Here is a 20,580-nt window from a genome sequence, read left to right as displayed (position 1 = left end):
CATCTTGACAGGCACAGATTGATTAATGAATCTCAACACGGTTTTACAAAGGGGCGTTCCTGTCTTACGAATTTAATAACTTTTTTCACTAAGGTGTTTGAGGAGGTAGATCATGGTAATGAATATGATGTTGTGTATATGGACTTCAGTAAGGCTTTCGATAGAGTTCCACACCAGAGGCTATTGAGGAAACTTAAGGCACACGGAATAGGAGGAGAAATTTTTTCCTGGGTAGAGGCATGGCTGACAAATAGACAGCAGAGAGCTTACATAAATGGGGAGAAATCAGAATGGGGGCACGTCACAAGCTGTGTTCCTCAGGGGTCAGTGTTGGGCCCGTTGTTGTTCACAATTTACATAAACGACATAGATGAGGGAATAAATAGCGACATAAGCAAATTTGCTGATGACACCAAAATAGGCCGTCCAATTCATTCTAATGAGGACACTAGAGCACTCCAGGATGATTTGAATAGACTGATGCAGTGGTCGGAGAAGTGGCAGATGCAGTTTAATCTTGACAAAAGCAAAGCTCTAAATGTTGGACAGTTAAATAACCATGCCACATATAAACTAAATAATGTTGATCTTAATACTACTGATTGCGAAAAGGATTTAGGAGTTCTGGTTAGCAGTAATCTAAAACCAAGACAACAGTGCATTAGTGTTCGCAATAAAGCTAACAGAATTCTTGGCTTCATATCTAGAAGTATAAATAATAGAAGTCCTCAGGTTGTTATTCAACTCTATATATCCTTGGTTAGGCCTCATTTAGACTATGCTGCTCAGTTCTGGTCACCGTATTACAGAATGGATATAAATGCTCTGGAAAACGAACGTACAGAGGAGGATGACAAAGATGATCCCATGTATCAGAAATCTTCCCTATGAGGATAGACTGAGGGCCCTGAATCTGCACTCTCTCGATAGGCGTAGAATTATGGGGGATATGATCGAGGTATATAAATGAAAAAACAGGAATAAATAAAGAGGACGTAAATAGCGTGCTGAAAATTTCCAGCCAAGACAGGACTCGCAGCAATGGTTTCAAGTTGGAAAAATTCAGATTCAGGAAGAATATAGGAAAGCACTGGTTTGGTAATAGAGTTGTGAATGAATGGAACAAACTCCCAAGTACAGTTATTCAGGCTAAAACGTTGTGTAGTTTTAAAAATAGGTTAGATAAATACATGAGTGGGTGTGGGTGGGTGTGAGTTGGACCTGACTAGCTTGTGCTGCTGGGTCTGGTACAGTGCTCCATCCCTGAGTGGAGATGATCAGACTGGGTGGGTCATTGGGCTAATCCGGGGGGCGTCATTTGTCTAATCCGGGGGGTGACATGGACCTGGTTCCGCATGGCTCAGTAGGCCTGTTGTAGTGTTCCTTCTTTCTTATGTTCTTATGAATCAGTGAAGCATAAACAAAATGTTTACCTGGAGTTTACCTGGAGAGGGTTTCGGGGGTCAACGCCCTTGAGGCCCGATCTGAGACCAGGCCTCATGATAGATCAGGGTCTGATCAACCAGGCTGTTACTGCTGGCCGCAGTCAAGCTGACATACGAACCACAGCCCGGTTGATCAGGTACTGACTTTAGGTGCCTGTCCAGTGCCTGCTTGAAAACAGTGGGAGGCAGTTGAACAGTCTTGGGCCCCGGACACTTATTGTGTTGTCTCTCAGTGTACCCGTGGCGCCCCTGCTTTTCATCGGGGGAATGTTGCATCTCCTGCCGAGTCTTTTGCTTTCATAGGGAGTGATTTTCGTGTGCAAGTTTGGTACCAATCCCTCCAAGACCTTCCAAGTGTATACAGATCAAGGGAATACAGATCGATCAAGGACCTTCAACTGTTCCCAATAGTTTAGGTGCCTTATCATACTTATGTGTGCCGTGAAAGTTCATTGTACACTCTCCAGGTCTGCAATGTCGCCAACCTTGAAGGGGGCTGTTAATGTACAGCAGTATTCCAGCCTAGAGAACACAAGCGATTTGAAGAGAATCATCATGGGCTTGGCATCCCTAGTTTTGAAGGTTCTCATTATCCATCCTACCATTTTCCTAGCGGATGAGATAGATACATTGTTGTGATCTTTGAAGGCGAGATCCTCTGACATTATCACTCCCAGGCCCTTCACATTACGTTTCCGCTCTATTGTATGGTTAGAATTTGTGGTATACCCTGACACATTTTTAATTTCTTCAAGTTTTCAATATCTGAGTAGTTGAAATTTCTCCTCGTTGTTGAGGAGAAGTGTTGATAAATTAGACACATGTGCAACTCTTGGGTATCTTTATTGAGGAAACGTTTCGCCACACAGTGGCTTCATCAGTCCATACAAAGGAGAATCTTGAAGAACAGGAGGAGAATGAGGTAATCAGTCCCTCAACCTTGAGTCGATGTGGTCAGTCCATCAATCTTGAATAGAATACGGCATACGTGCTGAGAAGGAGCTTATAAACCGTTGGCAGGAGAGGTGCAGCAGTCATAGGTGGTGTCACATTTGTTCAATGTGGAAGTAGGTCGTGCCCAAGAATTAGGCAAGCGAAGAATTCCCAAGTATTAAGATCCCAAGAAGTTGCAGTGTCTGATAGGTTTGTAGATGAATGGTTCAGAGAACTAATTCTTGGGCACGACCTACTTCCACACTGAACAAATGTGACACCACCTATGACTGCTGCACCTCTCCTACCAACAGTTTATAAGCTCCTTCTCCGCACGTATGCCGTATTCTATTCAAGATTGTTGGACTAACCACATCGACTCAAGGTTGAGGGACTGATTACCTCATTCTCCTCCTGTTCTTCAAGATTCTCCTTTGTATGGACTGATGAAGCCACTGTGTGGCGAAACGTTTCCTCAATAAAGATACCCAAGAGTTGCACATGTGTCTAATTTATCAACATGTCGGTTCTCTGAACCATTCATCTACAGGAGAAGTGTTAAACAAGTGAGTTTAAAAACTGCTCTTTGAAAGAAGAAAAGCAAATTCAGAGCATTTAAAATACAGCTGTCAGTATATGTTGTTTGTTCCTCATCAATTCAGTCTATTGATCATTTAAATGGTCTTAGGAAGAAAGTTATGGCACTGAGCTTCACTCCTGGAAACCTGCAGTTACGTAGAGCAGGATGGATTGCTCTTACCAGGACGGTGATACCACCAGCACTGTGTCAGGAATAAGTATATGGTTTGAAGGATTCTTATTTTTCTCTTGAAATAAATGAATCAACAGGTATTGTAAACGTAAAACAAAAATACGTGTTTATGTGTGTTACTACAGTGTTAAGTAAAATGAAATTTTTTCTCAGTTCTTTGGATTTATTACAGTTACTGGCACTATAGCAGAGTTCTTGAATCAACACATTAAAGAATATTTTAGTGAGATTGGAGTTGATTAAAGACAAGAAATTGAGCCGTAAACCTATGTGAACATCGTCATAATGAAGAGAGACATGCCTAACACACTTCTTATAAAGTGTACATGTGATTCCATTCACCTGGCTTCCTCTCATGCATCACAAGTGTCATGATGAAACTTAAACTGATTTCATAGAACTGCTGGGAGAAGACGAGGAACTTATGAAGGTATCTACAAGCTGATAAATGATGAGAAAAAACCTCTCCAGTTGATATCTCTGGTAGTGTTTCCTGACGCGAGTTTTAGTTATACCATGAAAGTTATACCATGAATTAAGGAAAGATTCTAGAGTTCACCTTACGAAACACACAAAGTAAATGCGATAATAATTATGCACAAGGTAGTTTATGGTGGAAAAATAAACATGTTACTAGAAGACGGGGGAACTTAGGTAGCAGATGTAAAGCAACCACAGAAGTTGATTGATAGTTCTAGGCCTTTCATGTTGCAATCAACACATCATCAGAAGCTTGCAATGTTGCAGAAAAGAGGAGGAGGTCTCAGCAGATACGGACACAGAGAACGCCCAAATCCTTGGCGTTCCCTGTGTTCGGATCTGCTGGGACCACCTCTTCATTTCTGCAACATTGGAAGATCCTGATGATGTATTGATTGCAACACGAAAAGCCTAGAGCTATCATTCAACTCTCCGTGGGTGTTTTAAGTTAGGTCAGGTTCGTCAGGAAACAGGACAAGTCCCATGGTTGTTTTGCATATGTATGTATGTACATTTAGAGTTAATATAATATTACTAAGTACTTGTCTAAGTTTATATAATATTTGTTGCTGCCACTATTAAGGGCAGTGATTCCTTCCCACCATTATTCTTTCATTTATTATCAGATTTCTTTTCACTGCAGCAATGTTTGTGTGGAACATGATAATGAACGAATCTCTGCAAGGTCTCACTCACAACAAAGATATAATAAAAATAACGTTTCTATTGCAATGCACTGACACTGTTGTAACACTGACACTACACTGACACTGTTGTAACACTGACACTACACTGACACTGTTGTAACACTGACACTACACTGACACTGTTTGCGCAGGGAGACACTGGTCAGAGAAATAGCAAGCATCGAACTTAAGCTAAAAGAATCCTTTAGGAGTCAGGAATCGCGGGAAGAACTAAAAGCCATAAATGAAATCGAAAGAAACCCAAAGTATTTCTTCTCCTATGCCAAATCAAAATCGAGAACAACGTCCAGTATTGGGCCCCTACTTAAACAAGATGGGTCCTACACAGATGACAGCAAGGAAATGAGTGAGCTACTCAAGTCCCAATATGACTCAGTTTTTAGCAAGCCGCTAACCAGACTGAGAGTCGAAGATCAAAATGAATTTTTTATGAGAGAGCCACAAAATTTGATTAACACAAGCCTATCCGATGTTATCCTGACGCCAAATGACTTCGAACAGGCGATAAATGACATGCCCATGCACTCTGCCCCAGGGCCAGACTCATGGAACTCTGTGTTCATCAAGAACTGCAAGAAGCCCCTATCACGAGCCTTTTCCATCCTATGGAGAGGGAGCATGGACACGGGGGTCGTCCCTCAGTTACTAAAAACAACAGACATAGCCCCACTCCACAAAGGGGGCAGTAAAGCAACAGCAAAGAACTACAGACCAATAGCACTAACATCCCATATCATAAAAATCTTTGAAAGGGTCCTAAGAAGCAAGATCACCACCCATCTAGAAACCCATCAGTTACACAACCCAGGGCAACATGGGTTTAGAACAGGTCGCTCCTGTCTGTCTCAACTACTGGATCACTACGACAAGGTCCTAAATGCACTAGAAGACAAAAAGAATGCAGATGTAATATATACAGACTTTGCAAAAGCCTTCGACAAGTGTGACCATGGCGTAATAGCGCACAAAATGCGCGCTAAAGGAATAACAGGAAAAGTTGGTCGATGGATCTATAATTTCCTCACTAACAGAACACAGAGAGTAGTCGTCAACAGAGTAAAGTCCGAGGCAGCTACGGTGAAAAGCTCTGTTCCACAAGGCACAGTACTAGCTCCCATCTTGTTCCTCATCCTCATATCCGACATAGACAAGGATGTCAGCCACAGCACCGTGTCTTCCTTTGCAGATGACACCCGAATCTGCATGACAGTGTCTTCCATTGCAGACACTGCAAGGCTCCAGGCGGACATCAACCAAATCTTTCAGTGGGCTGCAGAAAACAATATGAAGTTCAACGATGAGAAATTTCAATTACTCAGATATGGTAAACATGAGGAAATTAAATCTTCATCAGAGTACAAAACAAATTCTGGCCACAAAATAGAGCGAAACACCAACGTCAAAGACCTGGGAGTGATTATGTCGGAGGATCTCACCTTCAAGGACCATAACATTGTATCAATCGCATCTGCTAGAAAAATGACAGGATGGATAATGAGAACCTTCAAAACTAGGGAGGCCAAGCCCATGATGACACTCTTCAGGTCACTTGTTCTATCTAGGCTGGAATATTGCTGCACTCTAACAGCACCTTTCAAGGCAGGTGAAATTGCCGACCTAGAAAATGTACAGAGAACTTTCACGGCGCGCATAACGGAGATAAAACACCTCAATTACTGGGAGCGCTTGAGGTTTCTAAACCTGTATTCCCTGGAACGCAGGAGGGAGAGATACATGATTATATACACCTGGAAAATCCTAGAGGGACTAGTACCGAACTTGCACACGAAAATCACTCACTACGAAAGCAAAAGACTTGGCAGACGATGCACCATCCCCCCAATGAAAAGCAGGGGTGTCACTAGCACGTTAAGAGACCATACAATAAGTGTCAGGGGACCGAGACTGTTCAACTGCCTCCCAGCACACATAAGGGGGATTACCAACAGACCCCTGGCAGTCTTCAAGCTGGCACTGGACAAGCACCTAAAGGCAGTTCCTGATCAGCCGGGCTGTGGCTCGTACGTTGGTTTGCGTGCAGCCAGCAGCAACAGCCTGGTTGATCAGGCGCTGATCCACCAGGAGGCCTGGTCACAGACCGGGCCGCGGGGGCGTTGACCCCCGAAACTCTCTCCAGGTAAACTCCAGGTAACACTGACACTACACTGACACTGTTGTAACACTGACACTACACTGACACTGTTGTAACACTGACACTACACTGACACTGTTGTAACACTGACACTACACTGACACTGTTGTAACACTGACACTACACTGACACTGTTGTAACACTGACACTACACTGACACTGTTGTAACACTGACACTACACTGACACTGTTGTAACACTGACACTACACTGACACTGTTGTAACACTGACACTACACTGACACTGTTGTAACACTGACACTACACTGACACTGTTGTAACACTGACACTACACTGACACTGTTGTAACACTGACACTACACTGACACTGTTGTAACACTGACACTACACTGACACTGTTGTAACACTGACACTACACTGACACTGTTGTAACACTGACACTACACTGACACTGTTGTAACACTGACACTACACTGACACTGTTGTAACACTGACACTACACTGACACTGTTGTAACACTGACACTACACTGACACTGTTGTAACACTGACGCTACACTGACACTGTTGTAACACTGACACTACACTGACACTGTTGTAACACTGACACTACACTGACACTGTTGTAACACTGACACTACACTGACACTGTTGTAACACTGACACTACACTGACACTGTTGTAACACTGACACTACACTGACAGTGTTGTAACACTGACACTACACTGACACTGTTGTAACACTGACACTACACTGACACTGTTGTAACACTGACACTACACTGACACTGTTGTAACACTGACACTACACTGACACTGCTGTAACACTGACACTACACTGACACTGCTGTAACACTGACACTACACTGACACTGTTGTAACACTGACACTACACTGACACTGTTGTAACACTGACACTACACTGACACTGTTGTAACACTGACACTACACTGACACTGTTGTAACACTGACACTACACTGACACTGTTGTAACACTGACACTACACTGACACTGTTGTAACACTGACACTGTTGTAACACTGACACTACACTGACACTGTTGTAACACTGACACTACAATGACACTGTTGTAACACTGACACTACACTGACACTGTTGTAACACTGACACTACACTGACACTGTTGTAACACTGACACTACACTGACACTGTTGTAACACTGACACTACACTGACAGTGTTGTAACACTGACACTACACTGACACTGTTGTAACACTGACACTACACTGACACTGCTGTAACACTGACACTACACTGACACTGCTGTAACACTGACACTACACTGACACTGTTGTAACACTGACACTACACTGACACTGTTGTAACACTGACACTACACTGACACTGTTGTAACACTGACACTACACTGACACTGTTGTAACACTGACACTGTTGTAACACTGACACTACACTGACACTGTTGTAACACTGACACTACACTGACACTGTTGTAACACTGACACTACACTGACACTGTTGTAACACTGACACTACACTGACACTGTTGTAACACTGACACTGTTGTAACACTGACACTACACTGACACCGTTGTAACACTGACACTACACTGACAGTGTTGTAACACTGACACTACACTGACACTGTTGTAACACTGACACTACACTGACGCTGTTGTAACACTGACACTACACTGACACTGTTGTAACACTGACACTACACTGACACTGTTGTAACACTGACACTGCACTGACACTGTTGTAACACTGACACTACACTGACACTGTTGTAACACTGACACTACACTGACACTGTTGTAACACTGACACTACACTGACACTGTTGTAACACTGACACTACACTGACACTGTTGTAACATTGACACTACACTGACACTGTTGTAACACTGACACTACACTGACACTGTTGTAACACTGACACTACACTGACACTGTTGTAACACTGACACTACACTGACACTGTTGTAACACTGACACTACACTGACACTGTTGTAACACTGACACTACACTGACACTGTTGTAACACTGACACTACACTGACAGTGTTGTAACACTGACACTACACTGACACTGTTGTAACACTGACACTACACTGACGCTGTTGTAACACTGACACTACACTGACACTGTTGTAACACTGACACTACACTGACAGTGTTGTAACACTGACACTACACTGACACTGTTGTAACACTGACACTACACTGACATTGTTGTAACACTGACACTACACTGACACTGTTGTAACACTGACACTACACTGACATTGTTGTAACACTGACACTACACTGACATTGTTGTAACACTGACACTAAACTGACACTGTTGTAACACTGACACTACACTGACACTGTTGTAACACTGACACTGTTGTAACACTGACACTACACTGACACTGTTGTAACACTGACACTACACTGACATTGTTGTAACACTGACACTACACTGACACTGTTGTAACACTGACACTACACTGACACTGCTGTATCACTGACACTACACTGACACTGTTGTAACACTGACACTGTTGTAACACTGACACTACACTGACACTGCTGTATCACTGACACTACACTGACACTGTTGTAACACTGACACTGCTGTATCACTGACACTACACTGACACTGTTGTAACACTGACACTGTTGTAACACTGACACTACACTGACACTGCAGTAACACTTATACTACACTGACACTGTTGTAGCACTGACACTACACTGACAGTTGTAACATAGACACTACACTGACACTGTTGTAACACTGACACTACACTGACGCTGTTGTAACACTGACACTACACTGACAGTGTTGTAACACTGACACTACACTACACTGACAGTGCTGTAACACTGACACTACACTGACACTGTTGTAACTGACACTACACTGACACTGCTGTAACACTGACAATACACTGACACTGTTGTAACACTGACACTACACTGACACTGTTGTAACACTGACACTACACTGACACAGTTGTAACACTGACACTACACTGACACTGTTGTAACACTGACACTACATTGACACTGTTGTAACACTGACACTACACTGACAATGATGTAACACTTACACTACACTGACACTGTTGTAACACTGACACTACACTGACACTGTTGTAACACTGACACTGCTGTAACACTTATACTACACTGACAGAGTTGTAGCACTGACACTACACTGACAGTTGTAACATAGACACTACACTGACACTGTTGTAACACTGACACTACACTGACACCGCTGTAACACTGCCACTACACTGACACTGTCGTAACACTGACACTACACTGACACTGTTGTAACACTGACACTACACTGATACTGTTGCAACACTGACACTACACTGACACTGTAGTAACACTGACACTACACTGACACTGCTGTAACACTGACACCACACTGACACTGTTGTAACACTGACACTACACTGACACTGTTGTAACACTGACACTACACTGACACTGTTGTAACACTGACACTGATGTAACACTGACACTACACTGACACTGATGTAACACTGACACTACACTGACACTGTTGTAACACTGACACTACACTGACACTGTTGTAACACTGACACTACACTGACACTGTTGTAACACTGACACTACACTGACACTGGTGTAACACTGACACTACACTGACACTGGTGTAACACTGACACTACACTGACACTGTTGTAACACTGACACTACACTGACATTGTTGTAACACTGGCACTACACTGACACTGTTGTAACACTGACACTACACTGACACTGTTGTAACACTGACACTACACTGACACTGTTGTAACACTGACACTACACTGACACTGTTGTAACACTGACACTACACTGACACTGATGTAACACTCACACTACACTGACACTGTTGTAACACTGACACTACACTGACACTGTTGTAACACTGACACTACACTGACACTGTTGTAACACTGACACTACACTGACACTGTTGTAACACTGACACTACACTGACACTGTTGTAACACTGACACTACACTGACACTGTTGTAACACTGACACTACACTGACACTGGTGTAACACTCACACTACAATGACACTGTTGTAACACTGACACTACACTGACACTGTTGTAACACTGACACTACACTGACACTGTTGTAACACTGACACTACACTGTCACTGTTGTAACACTGACACTACACTGACACTGTTGTAACACTGACACTATATTGATAGTGTTGTAACACTGACACTACACTGACACTATTGTAACACTGACACTACACTGACACTGTTGTAACACTGACACTACACTGACATTGTTGTAACACTGACACTACACTGTCACTGTTGTAACACTTATACTACACTGACACTGTTGTAACACTGACACTACACTGACACTGTTGTAACACTGACACTACACTGACACTGTTGTAACACTGACACTGTTGTAACACTGACACTACACTGACACTGTTGTAACACTTATACTACACTGACACTGTTGTAACACTGACACTACACTTACAGTTGTAACATAGACTCTACACTGACACGTCATTTACACTGTTGTAACACTGACACTACATTGACACTGTTGTAACACTGACATTATACGGACACTGTTGTAACACTGACACTACACTGACACTGTTGTAACACTGACACTACATTGACATTGTTGTAACACTGACACTACACTGACACTGTTGTAACACTGACTCTATACTGATAGTGTTGTAACACTGACTCTATACTGATAGTGTTGTAACACTGATACCACACTGACACTGTTGTAACACTGACTCTATACTGATAGTGTTGTAACACTGATACCACACTGACACTGTTGTAACACTGACTCTATACTGATAGTGTTGTAACACTGATACCACACTGACACTGTTGTAACACTGACACTGTTGTAACACTGACACTACACTGACACTGTTGTAACACTGACACTACAATGACACTGTTGTAACACTGACACTACACTGACACTGTTGTAACACTGACACTACACTGACACTGTTGTAACACTGACACTACACTGACACTGTTGTAACACTGACACTACACTGACAGTGTTGTAACACTGACACTACACTGACACTGTTGTAACACTGACACTACACTGACACTGCTGTAACACTGACACTACACTGACACTGCTGTAACACTGACACTACACTGACACTGTTGTAACACTGACACTACACTGACACTGTTGTAACACTGACACTACACTGACACTGTTGTAACACTGACACTACACTGACACTGTTGTAACACTGACACTACACTGACACTGTTGTAACACTGACACTGTTGTAACACTGACACTACACTGACACTGTTGTAACACTGACACTACACTGACACTGTTGTAACACTGACACTACACTGACACTGTTGTAACACTGACACTACACTGACACTGTTGTAACACTGACACTGTTGTAACACTGACACTACACTGACACCGTTGTAACACTGACACTACACTGACAGTGTTGTAACACTGACACTACACTGACACTGTTGTAACACTGACACTACACTGACGCTGTTGTAACACTGACACTACACTGACACTGTTGTAACACTGACACTACACTGACACTGTTGTAACACTGACACTGCACTGACACTGTTGTAACACTGACACTACACTGACACTGTTGTAACACTGACACTACACTGACACTGTTGTAACACTGACACTACACTGACACTGTTGTAACACTGACACTACACTGACACTGTTGTAACATTGACACTACACTGACACTGTTGTAACACTGACACTACACTGACACTGTTGTAACACTGACACTACACTGACACTGTTGTAACACTGACACTACACTGACACTGTTGTAACACTGACACTACACTGACACTGTTGTAACACTGACACTACACTGACACTGTTGTAACACTGACACTACACTGACAGTGTTGTAACACTGACACTACACTGACACTGTTGTAACACTGACACTACACTGACGCTGTTGTAACACTGACACTACACTGACACTGTTGTAACACTGACACTACACTGACAGTGTTGTAACACTGACACTACACTGACACTGTTGTAACACTGACACTACACTGACATTGTTGTAACACTGACACTACACTGTCACTGTTGTAACACTTATTCTACACTGACACTGTTGTAACACTGACACTACACTGACACTGTTGTAACACTGACACTACACTGACACTGTTGTAACACTGACACTGTTGTAACACTGACACTACACTGACACTGTTGTAACACTTATACTACACTGACACTGTTGTAACACTGACACTACACTTACAGTTGTAACATAGACTCTACACTGACACGTCATTTACACTGTTGTAACACTGACACTACATTGACACTGTTGTAATACTGACATTATACGGACACTGTTGTAACACTGACACTACACTGACACTGTTGTAACACTGACACTACATTGACATTGTTGTAACACTGACACTACACTGACACTGTTGTAACACTGACTCTATACTGATAGTGTTGTAACACTGACTCTATACTGATAGTGTTGTAACACTGATACCACACTGACACTGTTGTAACACTGACTCTATACTGATAGTGTTGTAACACTGATACCACACTGACACTGTTGTAACACTGACTCTATACTGATAGTGTTGTAACACTGATACCACACTGACACTGTTGTAACACTGACACTGTTGTAACACTGACACTACACTGACACTGTTGTAACACTGACACTACAATGACACTGTTGTAACACTGACACTACACTGACACTGTTGTAACACTGACACTACACTGACACTGTTGTAACACTGACACTACACTGACACTGTTGTAACACTGACACTACACTGACAGTGTTGTAACACTGACACTACACTGACACTGTTGTAACACTGACACTACACTGACACTGCTGTAACACTGACACTACACTGACACTGCTGTAACACTGACACTACACTGACACTGTTGTAACACTGACACTACACTGACACTGTTGTAACACTGACACTACACTGACACTGTTGTAACACTGACACTACACTGACACTGTTGTAACACTGACACTACACTGACACTGTTGTAACACTGACACTGTTGTAACACTGACACTACACTGACACTGTTGTAACACTGACACTACACTGACACTGTTGTAACACTGACACTACACTGACACTGTTGTAACACTGACACTACACTGACACTGTTGTAACACTGACACTGTTGTAACACTGACACTACACTGACACCGTTGTAACACTGACACTACACTGACAGTGTTGTAACACTGACACTACACTGACACTGTTGTAACACTGACACTACACTGACGCTGTTGTAACACTGACACTACACTGACACTGTTGTAACACTGACACTACACTGACACTGTTGTAACACTGACACTGCACTGACACTGTTGTAACACTGACACTACACTGACACTGTTGTAACACTGACACTACACTGACACTGTTGTAACACTGACACTACACTGACACTGTTGTAACACTGACACTACACTGACACTGTTGTAACATTGACACTACACTGACACTGTTGTAACACTGACACTACACTGACACTGTTGTAACACTGACACTACACTGACACTGTTGTAACACTGACACTACACTGACACTGTTGTAACACTGACACTACACTGACACTGTTGTAACACTGACACTACACTGACACTGTTGTAACACTGACACTACACTGACAGTGTTGTAACACTGACACTACACTGACACTGTTGTAACACTGACACTACACTGACGCTGTTGTAACACTGACACTACACTGACACTGTTGTAACACTGACACTACACTGACAGTGTTGTAACACTGACACTACACTGACACTGTTGTAACACTGACACTACACTGACATTGTTGTAACACTGACACTACACTGACACTGTTGTAACACTGACACTACACTGACATTGTTGTAACACTGACACTACACTGACATTGTTGTAACACTGACACTAAACTGACACTGTTGTAACACTGACACTACACTGACACTGTTGTAACACTGACACTGTTGTAACACTGACACTACACTGACACTGTTGTAACACTGACACTACACTGACATTGTTGTAACACTGACACTACACTGACACTGTTGTAACACTGACACTACACTGACACTGCTGTATCACTGACACTACACTGACACTGTTGTAACACTGACACTGTTGTAACACTGACACTACACTGACACTGCTGTATCACTGACACTACACTGACACTGTTGTAACACTGACACTGCTGTATCACTGACACTACACTGACACTGTTGTAACACTGACACTGTTGTAACACTGACACTACACTGACACTGCAGTAACACTTATACTACACTGACACTGTTGTAGCACTGACACTACACTGACAGTGTTGTAACATAGACACTACTCTGACACCGTTGTAACACTGACACTACACTGACACCGTTGTAACACTGACACTACACTGACAGTGTTGTAACACTGACACTACACTGACAGTGCTGTAACACTGACACTACACTGACACTGTTGTAACTGACACTACACTGACACTGCTGTAACACTGACAATACACTGACACTGTTGTAACACTGACACTACACTGACACTGTTGTAACACTGACACTACACTGACACAGTTGTAACACTGACACTACACTGACACTGTTGTAACACTGACACTACATTGACACTGTTGTAACACTGACACTACACTGACAATGATGTAACACTTACACTACACTGACACTGTTGTAACACTGACACTACACTGACACTGTTGTAACACTGACACTGCTGTAACACTTATACTACACTGACAGAGTTGTAGCACTGACACTACACTGACAGTTGTAACATAGACACTACACTGACACTGTTGTAACACTGACACTACACTGACACTGCTGTAACACTGCCACTACACTGACACTGTCGTAACACTGACACTACACTGACACTGTTGTAACACTGACACTACACTGATACTGTTGCAACACTGACACTACACTGACACTGTAGTAACACTGACACTACACTGACACTGCTGTAACACTGACACCACACTGACACTGTTGTAACACTGACACTACACTGACACTGTTGTAACACTGACACTACACTGACACTGTTGTAACACTGACACTGATGTAACACTGACACTACACTGACACTGATGTAACACTGACACTACACTGACACTGTTGTAACACTGACACTACACTGACACTGTTGTAACACTGACACTACACTGACACTGTTGTAACACTGACACTACACTGACACTGGTGTAACACTGACACTACACTGACACTGGTGTAACACTGACACTACACTGACACTGTTGTAACACTGACACTACACTGACATTGTTGTAACACTGGCACTACACTGACACTGTTGTAACACTGACACTACACTGACACTGTTGTAACACTGACACTACACTGACACTGTTGTAACACTGACACTACACTGACACTGTTGTAACACTGACACTACACTGACACTGATGTAACACTCACACTACACTGACACTGTTTTAACACTGACACTACACTGACACTGTTGTAACACTGACACTACACTGACACTGTTGTAACACTGACACTACACTGACACTGTTGTAACACTGACACTACACTGACACTGTTGTAACACTGACACTACACTGACACTGTTGTAACACTGACACTACACTGACACTGGTGTAACACTCACACTACAATGACACTGTTGTAACACTGACACTACACTGACACTGTTGTAACACTGACACTACACTGACACTGTTGTAACACTGACACTACACTGTCACTGTTGTAACACTGACACTACACTGACACTGTTGTAACACTGACACTATATTGATAGTGTTGTAACACTGACACTACACTGACACTATTGTAACACTGACACTACACTGACACTGTTGTAACACTGACACTACACTGACATTGTTGTAACACTGACACTACACTGTCACTGTTGTAACACTTATACTACACTGACACTGTTGTAACACTGACACTACACTGACACTGTTGTAACACTGACACTACACTGACACTGTTGTAACACTGACACTGTTGTAACACTGACACTACACTGACACTGTTGTAACACTTATACTACACTGACACTGTTGTAACACTGACACTACACTTACAGTTGTAACATAGACTCTACACTGACACGTCATTTACACTGTTGTAACACTGACACTACATTGACACTGTTGTAACACTGACATTATACGGACACTGTTGTAACAATGACATATGTGCTGACACTGTTGTAACACTGACACTACATTGACATTGTTGTAACACTGACACTACACTGACACTGTTGTAACACTGACTCTATACTGATAGTGTTGTAACACTGACTCTATACTGATAGTGTTGTAACACTGATACCACACTGACACTGTTGTAACACTGACTCTATACTGATAGTGTTGTAACACTGATACCACACTGACACTGTTGTAACACTGACTCTATACTGATAGTGTTGTAACACTGATACCACACTGACACTGTTGTAACACTGACTCTATACTGATAGTGTTGTAAGACTGACACTACATTGAAACTGTTGTAACACTGACACTACACTGACACTGTTGTAACACTGACACTACATTGAAACTGTTGTAACACTGACACTACACTGACACTGTTGTAACACTGACACTACATTGAAACTGTTGTAACACTGACACTACACTGACACTGTTGTAACACTGACACTACAATGACACTGTTGTAATACTGACACTACACTGACACTGTTGTAACACTGACACTACAATGACACTGTTGTAATACTGACACTACATTGAAACTGTTGTAACACTGACACTACACTGACACTTTTGTAACACTGACACTACACTGACACTGTTGTAACACTGACACTACACTGACACTGTTGTAACACTGACACTACACTGACACTGTTGTAACACTGACACTACACTGACACTGTTGTAACACTGACACTACACTGACACTGTTGTAACACTGACACTACACTGACACTGTTGTAACACTGACACTACACTGACACTGTTGTAACACTGACACTACACTGACAGTGTTGAAACACTGACACTACAATGACACTATTGTAACACTAACACTACACTGACACTTTTGTAACACTGACACTACACTGACACTGTTGTAACACTGACACTACACTGACACTGTTGTAACACTGACACTACACTGACACTGTTGTAACACTGACACTACACTGACACTGTTGTAACACTGACACTACACTGACACTGTTGTAACACTGACACTACACTGACACTGTTGTAACACTGACACTACACTGACACTGTTGTAACACTGACACTACACTGACACTGTTGTAACACTGACACTACACTGACACTGTTGTAACACTGACACTACACTGACACTGTTGTAACACTGACACCACACTGACACTGTTGTAACACTGACACTACACTGACACTGTTGCAACACTGACACTACACTGAGAGTGTTGTAACACTGACACTACAATGACACTGTTGTAACACTAACACTACACTGACACTGTTGTAACACTGACACCACACTGACACTGTTGTAACACTGACACTACATTGACACTGTTGTAACACTGACACTTCATTGACTCTGTTGTAACACTGACACTACACTGACACTGTTGTAACACTGACCCTGCACTGACAATGTTGTAATACTGACACTACACTGACACTGTTGTAACACTGACACTACACTGACACTGTTGTAACACTGACACTACACTGACACTGTTGTAACACTGACACTACACTGACACTGTTGTAACACTGACACTACACTGACACTGTTGTAACACTGACACTACACTGACACTGTTGTAATACTGACACTACATTGACAGTGTTGTAATACTGACACTGTTGTAACATTTACACTACACTGTCACTGTTGTAACACTGACACTACACTGACACTGTTGTAACACTGACACTACACTGACACTGTTGTAATACTGACACTACATTGACAGTGTTGTAATACTGACACTGCTGTAACACTTGCACTACACTGTCGCTGTTGTAACACTGACACTACACTGACACTGTTGTAACACTGACACTACACTGACAGTGTTGTAACACTGACACTATACTGACACTACTGTAGCACTGACACTGCTGTAACACTTGCACTACACTGTCGCTGTTGTAACACTAACACTACACTGACACCGTCGAAACACTGACACTACACTGACACTGTTGTAACACTGACACTACATTGACACTGTTGTAACACTGACACTTCATTGACCCTGTTGTAACACTGACACTACACTGACACTTTTGTAACACTGACCCTGCACTGACAATGTTGTAATACTGACACTACACTGACACTGTTGTAACACTGACACTACACTGACACTGTTGTAACACTGACACTACACTGTCACTGTTGTAACACTTGCACTACACTGACACTGTTGTATCACTGACACTGTTGTATCACTGACACTACACTGACACTGTTGTAACACTGACACTGCACTGACTCTAACACCACACTGAGACTGTTGTGATGTTACACTGGCACTACACTGACACTGCTGTAACGCTGACACTACACTGACACTGTTGTATCACTGACACTACACTGACACTGTTGTATCACTGACACTGTTGTATCACTGACACTACAATGACACTGCTGTAACACTGATACTGCACTGACTCTAACACCACACTGAGACTGTTGTGATGTTACACTGGCACTACACTGACACTGCTGTAACGCTGACACTACACTGACTCTAACTCCACGCTGAGACTGTTGTGATGTAACACTGACACTACACTGACACTAACACTACATTAACAATGTTGTGACACTGACACTAACACGACACTGACACTGTTGTAGCAATGACACCAAGACTACACTGACACTGTTGTAACACTGACACTAACACCCCACTGACACTGTTGTAACACTGACACTAACACCCCACTGACACTGTTGTAACGCTGACACTAATACCACACTTACACTGTTGTAACACTGACACTAACACCCTCTGACACTGTTGTAACGCTGACACTAATACCACACTGACACTGTTGTAACACTGACACTAACACCCCACTGACACTGTTGTAACACTGACACTAATACCACACTGACACTGTTGTAACACTGATACTAACACCACATTGCCACTGTTGTGTTGTAACACTGCCACTAACATCATACTGACACTGATGAGTTGTAACACTGACACTAACATCATCCTGACACTGTTATAACACTGACACTAACACCACACTAACACTGTTGTGTTGTAACACTGACACTAGCAACACACTGACATTGTTGTGTTGTAACACTGACACTAACATCACACTGACACTGTTGTGTTGTAACACTGACACTAGCAACACACTGGCACTGTTGTGTTGTAACACTGACACTAACACCACACTGACACTGTTGTGTTGTAACACTGACACTAACACCACACTAACACTGTTGTGTTGTAACACTGACACTAACACCACACTAACACTGTTGTGTTGTAACACTGACACTAGCAACACACTGGCACTGTTGTGTTGTAACACTGACACTAACACCACACTAACACTGTTGTGTTGTAACACTGACACTAGCAACACACTGGCACTGTTGTGTTGTAACACTGACACTAACACCACACTAACACTGTTGTGTTGTAACACTGACACTAGCAACACACTGGCACTGTTGTGTTGTAACACTGACACTAACACCACACTAACACTGTTGTGTTGTAACACTGACACTAGCAACACACTGGCACTGTTGTGTTGTAATACTGACACTAACACCACACTGACACTGTTGTGTTGTAACACTAACACTAGCAACACACTGGCACTGTTGTGTTGTAACACTGACACTAACACCACACTGACACTGTTGTGTTGTAACACTGACACTAACACCACACTAACACTGTTGTGTTGTAACACTGACACTAACACCACACTAACACTGTTGTGTTGTAACACTGACACTAGCA

General features: G+C 42.5%; 1 protein-coding gene across 1 annotated transcript in view; it reads left to right on the top strand.

Annotated features, from left to right (window-relative positions):
• The window catches only part of LOC128697426 (larval cuticle protein 16/17), a 135,469-nt gene that overhangs the window by 103,097 nt on the left and 11,792 nt on the right, over window positions 1–20,580 (top strand). The window lies entirely within an intron of this gene.

The sequence above is a fragment of the Cherax quadricarinatus genome, chromosome 31 (assembly GCF_038502225.1).
Source record: "Cherax quadricarinatus isolate ZL_2023a chromosome 31, ASM3850222v1, whole genome shotgun sequence".
Taxonomy (NCBI): Eukaryota; Metazoa; Arthropoda; class Malacostraca; order Decapoda; family Parastacidae; genus Cherax; species Cherax quadricarinatus.
The sequence above is the reverse complement of the archived record's forward strand: the minus strand, read 5'-3'. Positions and strand labels throughout refer to the sequence as shown.